Source organism: Geospiza fortis, unplaced genomic scaffold (assembly GCF_000277835.1).
Source record: "Geospiza fortis unplaced genomic scaffold, GeoFor_1.0 scaffold131, whole genome shotgun sequence".
Taxonomy (NCBI): Eukaryota; Metazoa; Chordata; class Aves; order Passeriformes; family Thraupidae; genus Geospiza; species Geospiza fortis.
The window spans coordinates 2,286,677-2,297,058 of NW_005054391.1; positions in this window are offsets into that span (position 1 = coordinate 2,286,677).

Genomic DNA, 10,382 nt, shown 5'->3' on the forward strand with positions numbered 1-10,382 from the left:
TGGAAGGCCCTGCAGAGCAGAGGCTGGAAGAGGTGTCTTCTCTGCCAGTAATATCTGCAATCCTCACCTCCTTCCAAGCCTACGAGTAACATTTTGCCTTAAAGAAGTGTGGAGCATACAGAGGACAGTCAGGACAGTCAGTCTTGTTGTGGGGGGACAAAGGACAAGGTAAGAGGCTGACAAAGCTCACATCGGGAAGTCTGTGTTAAAGGTCTTGTGGATGTATGTGCTGGAGACGTCACAGTTCTCTGACAGAACTGGTGAGGTGTGTCAGCTTTCCTCTGCTATTTTTCCACTAATGGGAAATGTTTCCATTGGGCAGTGTCCCAGAACTACTGTGACAGTTTAGCAGCTCCTGTGTGAAGGTCATATTCCTTTTCTTTTTTGCAAGAAAAATGGCATTACAGTGCTATGAAAAAAATGCTCTAATATCAGAATATTTTGGAACAAAGTAGAACTGGGATAAAGCTAACCCAAAATAGACCAGAATTGGTGTTGACTGTGAAATTCATGTGCTTGTGCAACCAATTAACACAACATGTTGTTAGTAATGGTACTGTCAGATTAGTTTTAGTCTGGCTTATCTAGCAATTCCAGCCAGAGCTGTATAAACCTGGTCTTCCTTGTCATGCCATTGAATAATAAGCACTGAATGGCTGACATCTGTTCATATACTTACTGTGTTTCATGCTGAGTGGCTTTTTCCACAGGTAGGGAAAATAAAGTCCCATATTAACCAGGGCTTAGTGGGGCTCTGTGGCAGAGCTCTGTAAAGCATAATAGAAAGTTATTTGCTGGCCGAGTTGTATTCTCAGTCACAGCAGTTGGTTGAAATCTCAGTTTATATTCACTGAGGATCTGGCTGTGAGATCTAGTTTGGCACTCTTATCCCATATTTAGACTAGCATAAGCCAGCTGAAAATCACCAAGGTAGTGGGGTGTGGTTCCTCACAGGGAACACTCTGAAACCCGTGTTGGTTTAGTTTTCTTGTTTGGAGAAGTGAGCACATTCACAAGCAGAATGGTAGAGAAAATTAAGAGTCACCTTTTAGCAAGAAAGCTGCTATTACCATAAACCAACATGATTTATATACCAATTCTTGTTTTATTGTCATCTCTGAGTTGCAGTGACATTATTTGAGATGAGAATTTCCTGAGGCCAGCATATACATGCTCCCAAATACAAGATTCCTTTGCTTTTGTGTTCAATTTAAGCTGGTTTTTAAAAATTATTTTTAGTCTTGGGGCAGAGAAAATAATCTCAGTGTATGTATGTGCTCTTCATCATACACCAGCTAAGATGGTCTTTTATTCTCAGTGATTCAGCAACATAATTTCACTGTCATTAACCAAACAAAATATTTGTCTTCTAATGAAATCTAAAAAAGAGGCTGAAAATAAGGTTTGATGGGAGGAAATTCAGTCTTTTTTTCTGAACTGTGGACTTTAAAGCATGAGCCATGCTTTTATTGTGTCCATGCTGCCTTGCTGGAATTGGAGACATACCCCCATCACCTTCTACCTAAAACTTACTGGAAGCCTCACTTAAAGGAGAGAAGGCAGCCTACCTGCTGCATTGAGTCTATTACAGGGTGAAGATGGTGGAGAGCCTCATATCTGGATTAAGTTCAGGTTCCTTTAGAAGCCCAGCTGAAAGGCTGATGGTACTGCAATAGCTGAGATCTGTTGGTGTGTGTCAGAGCTTACAGATATTCCTTTATTGATCTTTAACAGGACCTCTTACCCTCTGTTATTCCCTGAGCCTAAGGCGCTCTGTTGCATTGATCAATTCCATCCCCAGGTCCTCTCTCAAAGGGTATTTTGGGTTCAGATACGCATGTTGCGGCATGGAATTGTGAGCACCTTGAATGCAGCTGCTGAGGTAATTTGCTGCTTGAAATTTAATTTTCATCTTTCCCTGTTCCATACTTTGCCCAAGTGCCATTCAAAACCTGCACAAGATTACGATGCAGTTTCAGACCTGGAAGCTCCTGATGCTCAGATACAGGTACATCAGAGGAAATTCAGCACACAGCAACACAGATGATTAGAGGGGCTGACATGATTGCTTACAAAGAAAGTTGAAAATGTGTAATGCACCTAACTTGGCTAAGAAGCAGCTGGCTCAAGTGCCAGATGAAGACAAATGAGAGGAATCAGTGTGGGCATGTGATATGAGACAAATCCGGAGGTAGGAAGCATTTTGGCTGAATAGCAGCCAGTGTTATGAGGAGAAATATTTAGGTGATCAGCAAGTCCTGACCTTTTTCATAACAGGAATTTCTAGCATCTCAGTCTCCTCTCCTGGGAGGAACAGGATGGAAAAAGAAAACAGGCTAAATAAGAAGGGCAGACAGGTTGTGACCCAGCCCGTTCCAGGTTGTATGTTTTAGGTAGTAGAAATAGGAAGATTTTCAAAGAAAATGGTGGAAACTCCATGAAACATAGACAGACTAGTGTGCCAGTGAATGCTCCACAGGGGTCAATTAGGAAACTGTAGAAGGATGTATTAGAATGTTTATTAAGACTTGTTCCATTTCTAAATGGTAATATTTATGCCAAACACACTCAGCAAACAAAAAGAAGTTAAAATAAAATCCAAAAGCATAATGATTTCCAGTTGTATTTACTTTCCATCTCATTTCAATGAACAGACAAAGTTGGCAGGTTTTTATCCATCTTAATTCATTGGTCAATGAATGAACCAGTCTTAAATTCCAGGGCTAGGTTTGTGCCACATGGACTTCTTTCCAGTGAGCAGCTCCTATGACAGAATTTGCATGTTTTAAAATTTTTTTTCTGATTTTTTAAATTCTTTTGGGTATATGCAGCCAATTCATCTTTCTGAGGAAATCAAATATTCAGGGTACCTAAGTCATGGGAAAAGAGGTAAGAGTAATATCAATCCAAAGACCATCGTGGGTACCCACTCTCTATTTAGTCTTGTCCAACAGTTGTTTTCAATCTAGGCAGGTCATACAACACTGTGATGTTGTGTGTAACTATTGACAATACCATATCTTCTAGTATCTTTTGCCTTTGTTCTAGTACCTAGGGATATGGCCAGTCTAGCAATGTCCGTGCTTACTCTTTTCAGCCTCTCTGAATTTCAGTCTGCTGCAAAGCTACAGGTAATTTACAAACCACATGAACAGCTGTACAGAAGCCTAACACAAAATTGTTACTGTGCTTGTCAAGTTGTGATAATGTGATTACGTGCCCAAGAGACAGAGAATGAGACGTTTTTGCCTTTTGTACACTTAAAATATCTGGTGCTACTTAACCTCATTTTCCTGCTTAAAAACCAGTGAGATTAGGAGAGGTGTGCTTTCTTTTCCTCCCATTCCTAAAATACTTTTTGGGAAATGCTGCTGTTGTAATGATTCATGCTGACTAACAGATTAGCATTTTTTGATGCGTTTCAGAAAGCACGTGTTTCCATCTGCAATTTTGTGGATTCTGTTAGCACAGTTGTTTAAAAGTTAAAACAAATAACTTTAGCAGCAGGAACATTACCTCTAGGACTGTCTGGCTAACATCAGCCACACAAGTCTGGAGAGAATCTGTCAACAGAAGAGTGAAGAGTTAAATTCTGTGGATGTTTGTGTGTTTGTTCCAATTGAAAACAGTATCTGTATGGAAGTAATAGAGCAACACGTGGCCTCTCAACAGCCAAAAAGTGCTGCATTATCTGGATTTTCTCTTGCAGACTTTCTCCCTCCAGGAGAAAACTCTGTACTGGATGTTCTTGAAATGAATGAATAACACTGTAAACATCCTCATAATTAACCCATCCTGCCTAAAGTGAGAGTCTTCCTAAAACATGCTTAACCCTGCTGGGATGATGGTGTTTAAAATTCAGCTGTGGTAGACAGCTCTGATCTGAAGCACTGTAATAAGGACAGAATTTGTAAAAGGAAACCTTTGATATGAAAAAAATGTGATAGATGAGAGAGAGGAGGCTAAAATCAGATTAAGACGGTTCATTTCTTTGCCCTGTCTTCCTGTTTGTCTTTGTCTTTTTTCAGGGGGTTGGGGTGAGGTGCCACCTACCATGCAGGGCTCAATTTGAAGACATAAATTCCTAAATAAATTTGTAGGAATTGTCAAGGATCCTTGCCTGGAAAATAGTGCCAAACATATTAGGCAAAGGGGCAGGTGAGAAGAGACTGGGGTGTTTTTTTTGGTTGGTTTGTTTTATTTTGTGGGATTTTTAACATCTCGTTTAAGAGTCTGAGTGGGGACTTTATTATTAATATTTTGCACTTCATCCCATGCCCCTTGCACATATGTTTTTGAAATAACAGAGATGAAGTAAAATAGTTTTAATCTTTTCCTTTCCTGCAGTGTATGTAGATGAAAGAGTTTGCAGTAATTACCATCAGGCATCTGGCTACCCCCACAGAGTGGGTACATGCCTGATTTTACTTGTTCTCCAAAAAATGTTCTTGGATTTTTCCCTTTGCCTTTAAAGATGTTATGTTTATTTACAGCACTGTGCCTCGAGCTCTGTTTATTGAATTTCATGCTAGGATGTGTGAGAGGGGGTTAATATACTCATCCTTGTTTGTCTCCATGAGCTCTTCCCTGAGCTGCTGGGTAGAGCTCACACAGCTGGCAGTAGCTGGAATGTCCAATACTGCTGCTGCACACTCGTGTCTGACAAGAGTAAGTGGAAACAGGTATTCCTGGAGAGCACTGACCACTCACTCTATCCTTGTATTTTATCTTTGTTACCAGCAGCTAACAAGGAGGACTGATGCAAAGGTCATTTACAAACCAAATTGAAAGGGCTTGTATTAAAACAGGGGAAGGGGAAAGTTTTGCTCTCTCTGTTCAGTGTGTATGTGTGCAGAAGAGTTAAGGCAGCTTGTCTGAATGGAGAACATGCCATGGATTTAGTTTTAGCAAGGTAATTTTCTATGTGGAACTCCTCCTAAGTATAATCTCTTCTGTCTGAATTTTGTTCTTATAACTTTAAAACTCTGATGAGAATGTTGAAGGACTTTTGCCTTGATTTATTGTTCCCTTTAAGTTGTTTAGTTTTAAAAGAGTTGGGAGATTAAGAGCATACTTAGAGGAGGTTAATCGTGGTGACTTCTGTGGCCTGTGCGATTCTGCATTGCTGGCTCTTATTTCAGCTCTGCTGACTGGTTGTAGCTTGGACACAGAATGTTAAGACTGTGCTTGGGAAGAGCTTAGGGTAGAATAGGATGAGCCTGCTTGGTCCTGGGATGATTTACCCGCATCACCAGGAACAAAAAAGGTCATCCTGTATGACCCCATTGTCAGTTTTCAGGCTCCACCTCAAGGAGTTCCTAAGACTGCTTGTCCTCAGTCTGTACGCTGGTGTATGCTCACGTATAAACAACAGAGTGAACAAGTTTGACCTGGAAAACAACTTCAAACTTGGCTTGACTTGCAGTGTAAACATACATTCAGAGGCATTTTGAGAAACAGCAATCCATGCTCAGAATGGCTTCAGAAACTGCAGAAACTTGTACCAACTTTAAATACAAGTCTTAACAAATACTGGCTAAATAATACAAAGTCGTTGACAGGAAGAGTGTAGTATGTGAAGGATGTGTTTAAGTTGAGGTTAGACTGATTAACAGTAACTTAAGATCAATAGCTGTGTATTCAAGTAGCTAATCAATAAAACATTTAGGAATAGGAACACACTGAAATTCCTAAAGCTGTAAATATAAACTTCTTTAGATATTTATAACATTGCAAAAAAATCCAACCCACAAACACCCTATGTCCATCTTTGAAGTTTAACTGTCTCTGTACATCTGGGCCCCCAGATATTCCAGAAATGAGAGCCATATAAATGTCCTGTAAACTGACTGGTTGCTAAGTGAAGATTGGAGAGTTGGGAAAAGCTTGAGATAGCCCAATAGTGAAATTGTAGTTGTGAATTTCTATCATTGATGTGTTCTTCCTTCACCAGCCAGTGATGCAGAAAGAGCATCTTTATGGCATCCTGTCAGGCTGTCAATGACGAAAGACACTGGGCTATGAGAGCTGTCATGGAAATATTAAAATCTTCTGTGTGCAAAACAAAACACAGAAGAGAAAAAAGATTAAAAAACCTCCTGAAAACACTTTTCACTTTTTCAGCACTCTGACATTTCTCAAATGAAGAAACCACTGATTTCTCATCTATGTGTTATTTTTCTTAATAGTGTTCTAGGACACTAAAGTTAGCACATATCATCTTGTGTGAAAAAATCCAGCCCACTACAGAATTTGAGAAAACTGCCTGTATTTTAATTTATTTAAAGTAAGTTATCTATTTAAAGTTAGTAAAGTTACCACATTTGGCGATTTTGCTGTTTGATTTTTTTTCTTGTGTAAGAAGCCAACATAAGAGCAGAAATATAAATGTTTGTATTCTTATGTTAGAACATATCCTTTCATGTTTGTACTGTATTTCAAAGCTGAAGGAATAGTGAAGTCTCATTTACACTTCATTAGCTAAGAATATGTTCATTAAGTTCTATAGAAGTAGAGTTCGCCCAAAAGGCAGTGGGTGCAGCAGTGGGAGAGGCATCTTAAGAGTCTTCTACAGTCACCTTCTACTAAGTCAATGGCAAAAGAAAGATAAACTTTCCACCTTATTTTTTGGTGAGCACACGCACCTCTTCTTGTGCACATGAGCAGTTTGACATTAACCAGCAGATAGCTTCCAGGCACCAAAGATGGAGATCCCAACATCCAGCAGCTGGGATGTGAGGAACCAATGTGGCATACTTTTCTTAGTTTTAATATTACATCTGTGGAGTGGTGCCTAGGTAACTCACTTTGCAAAAATGTGACCTGATCTGCCTACTCTTACAATTTTTCTGTGTAAGTGGACCACTGTTGTTTCAGTACTTGTTCAGTTTTTGTGTGATGTAGTCATAATGTGACTGTAGTCATGTAACTGGTTTTGGGAGGGCAAGGACATATCTATATGCAGAGATTTAAGTGCTTGTGCAGTTTTACACCTGTGCAGGTTAGCATGCTTCATTTCAGCTTGGAGTTGCATTATAGTTCATGAAATGTTCACAAGTACAGATGACTCAATCCAACTGGCAACATTTTCTGATTTTGTTTTTTTATGTTCCATTTCACTGTGTGCAAGTGCTGCTGAAGGAGTATTGTGTAGGTGGAATTACTTAAAGGTTAGTAAGGGTGATGTCACCTAATAGGACTGTTTGTTTGGACTCAACAGGATAGCTAAGCAGTAAAGTATGTCTGATTTCTTTCTTCAATCAAAACTGATGTGAAAAACTTCTCAAAATACAGAGTCATTCACACAACACATGGGAAAGATGGACAGTAAGAGAATAGTTCTGAGATTAGAGAACCAATTTTATGTACAAAATTATATATAAAAAACAAAGCCCAACCCATTATGTTTATCCACCCTTACTCAAATTGATCACTTTTGCTCCCAAGAATAATTGCATTAAGGTATTTTGGTTTTTTCCCCAAAATCACAGGAATTAAGATGCTTTTGATTAATTGGTGTCCTAACTGTTAAAAAAGTGATGATGAATCTCTGAGAAAGACCTTCAAAAAAGATTTAATAATTTCTTGTAAGTTTGTAGCCTCTTTGCTCTTTTTATGTGCCAGTATAAATTTTAAGAGAGACATCCCTTAATCAAGTCCCAGACAAGTGTCTCTTTGGAGACATGTACACAATTGGCAGGGATTGATAATCCTTCTTTACTGAAGGATTAAGTAATATGGAAGAGAAGAACAGAAAAATGTGAAAGAATAAATTAGCCAGGAGAGTTGAAAAAAGAGGAAGGGGAGAGGTAGGTGAGAAAGACATGAGTATGAAGGAAGGAAAATAGTCTGAGAGGAAAGAACTGAGAAGCCTCAAGGGAAGTAATCTTTGACACTGATAAAGTTATAATTTTCAGTATGATTATCTGAGACTAGTACCTGAGGCTAAGAGAGTCCCAAGTGCATGTGTTGAGATGTTCTGTGGTTGGGTTTCTCATGAGGGATGGGTATTGCTGTGTGCAGGATACTCCCCTCAGCTGAGTGAACGATACGTCAGAAGTGTACAGGTTGTACAAACACATATCTCGAGCTACTGGAAACCACTCGCTGCCAAAGTTCCTTTATATTCTGAAAATGACCAACTGGAAACCATAATACTCTGATGCAAAATTGAATAAATCTTCTCAATGAAAGTAATCTTACTACTCAGGCTATGGAAATGAGGTGAGGAGAGAAACCTCCCAAACTAGCTTAAGAAAATACAGTTTTCATTTTTCCAAATTCAAATAGAAGTTTTCTTTATTCTTGATAAGGCTGATTTTTTTTCCCAGACAACATCCTATTAAGGTGGGCTGCCACTACACACTGTCTACTGCTTCCATCCAGGTCAAAGACTTATGTCTCTGAGGTACTCTGACAGCAGCCTGGGGCTTTTACCTTGGAGTGAAATGATAAGACACAACTATATTTCAGGGGATCAGAGCAGAGAAATAAAATATTGAATGTGTCTATGCAAAGTTACACAAAACCTGCAAACATTTAGTAGCCCAGTGAATGAACACTTTGACAGGACAAGGCATGAGTGTTTCTAGCAAGATTCTGTTTAGGATGAGCAACTTTTACTGGGGTTAACCATCAAATTGGTCAAAATATCTTTGCTACTTTCCACACCATGTATGCAACCAAGCCTTTGTGATTCAGCACAGAAAATCTAAAAACTGTTGACACAAGGCCACTGTTTGCAGAATCATTTCCTTGGGTACAATCGATGTTGTAGTCATGCTCTCAATTCACTCATGGTGATCGAGGTGGCAGAGTAACAGTGAAGCCGAGTACATGAAGAGAGATCTTTTTCCACACTTCCCTCTTCGTTTTTGAATAGCCATGTTGATGTGTTGTTTGGCTTGACTGCTGACTTCTACCTCTGTCTCAGGGTGGGAGGGACAATACAGATCTACTGATCTTTGAAGAAAAGAGATAGGATATTGCATTTCAGGGCACCAGAACCATTTCGCTGCTCTGAGGTGCACTAAAATCGTGCCCTTTTGCTACAGCCCTGTGACCTCCTCTCCCTGGTTTTTGCATGAACCTACCACTGTGTGACTTTGGGCAAATTTTTATTTTTCCCAGGATGCCAATATAGTACCAAGGTAATATACAAGATCATTTGCTTTAGAAAAATCAGGTCTTAATCCCTTTTTTTTTGGTAAGCCCTTCCCTGTCATAATACTTCCTATAACTGGTGAGGGTATTTCCTTTACAAACATATTTTTCGAGGCATTTATAATTGTAATCTAAGATTGTAGTGATACATTGCAAAAATAAGTTTTTGGCTTGAAGTTACAGAGTATTCATCATGACTTAAAGGAAAATAGCTTCCCAATTTTTCCCTTAACTGTTTTGGATTTTAAGTCTTTTTTTTTTCTTTTTTTTTACTCCTGGGAATTTGCAGTTTATGTGGCATGGGTAAATGGAAGTTAGATATCCTAGTAACCAGTGGAGAAGGTGTCCAGTCATTTTTTGTTTCTGACGGTACTGCTGAGAATTCTCCCTCTCATTTGTCATAAAAAGTCTTTTGTGCAGTTCTTCTCTTCCTTTAGGCTTTAATCCAGCAAAGCACTTCCAACACCAAGTGTTCTCATTTGCTTTCAGTAACAATATTCACAGACTTAACATAAAGCATGTGTTGGAGTGCTTTCCTGGGTCAGGGACTGCATTACTTGAGCTGCATATCAAGTCTGCTTGTATGCTATTCTAGAAGTTTCACAAACCCACAGTACCAGCTTTTCATTGTACTTAGTTCTTTCGTACAATACACGTGTGCAGAAGATTGCAGGTTAATGAAAACTTGTGAATAGCTGCACAAATGTGCACCTAGCTGTGCCTGTTAGAGCTGTGATATTCAGGGAGTCATTTTTCATACAGCTACATTGCAAAGAACAACCTGCATTTTTTTTCTCCAATTTGTTGTGTTTCATTTTGAGATTTTAGAATGACAGGTTAGGGAAATAATGAATAAGGTTATTAAAATAGCCAGTCTTTGCCTGCAATTGTTCAGCTTGGGCAAAGTGATTAGTTGTGAATCTCCCACTGAAAGCACCAGTGCATACTAACATTACTTGATCCTGATCCCTGGTTTGCTGAGGTCTCGCCATCTGTATACTTAATTTATTTTTAAAAATATTTTTAAAGTTGTCGTATCTTTACAAAGGGTTGAGAAAATAACTTTTGAATGAAGAGACAGGTTTGGGCAGCCCTCACTCGTGTCAGTAGTAAGCGGAGGGCATTCCTCATTCGACCCCACCAGCTCTCTCTGCAGCCTCTGGAGCTTTGCCCACGCAGGCCATGGTGTGGGCTGGCTGCCCGGCCCCGGCCAGGTTCCT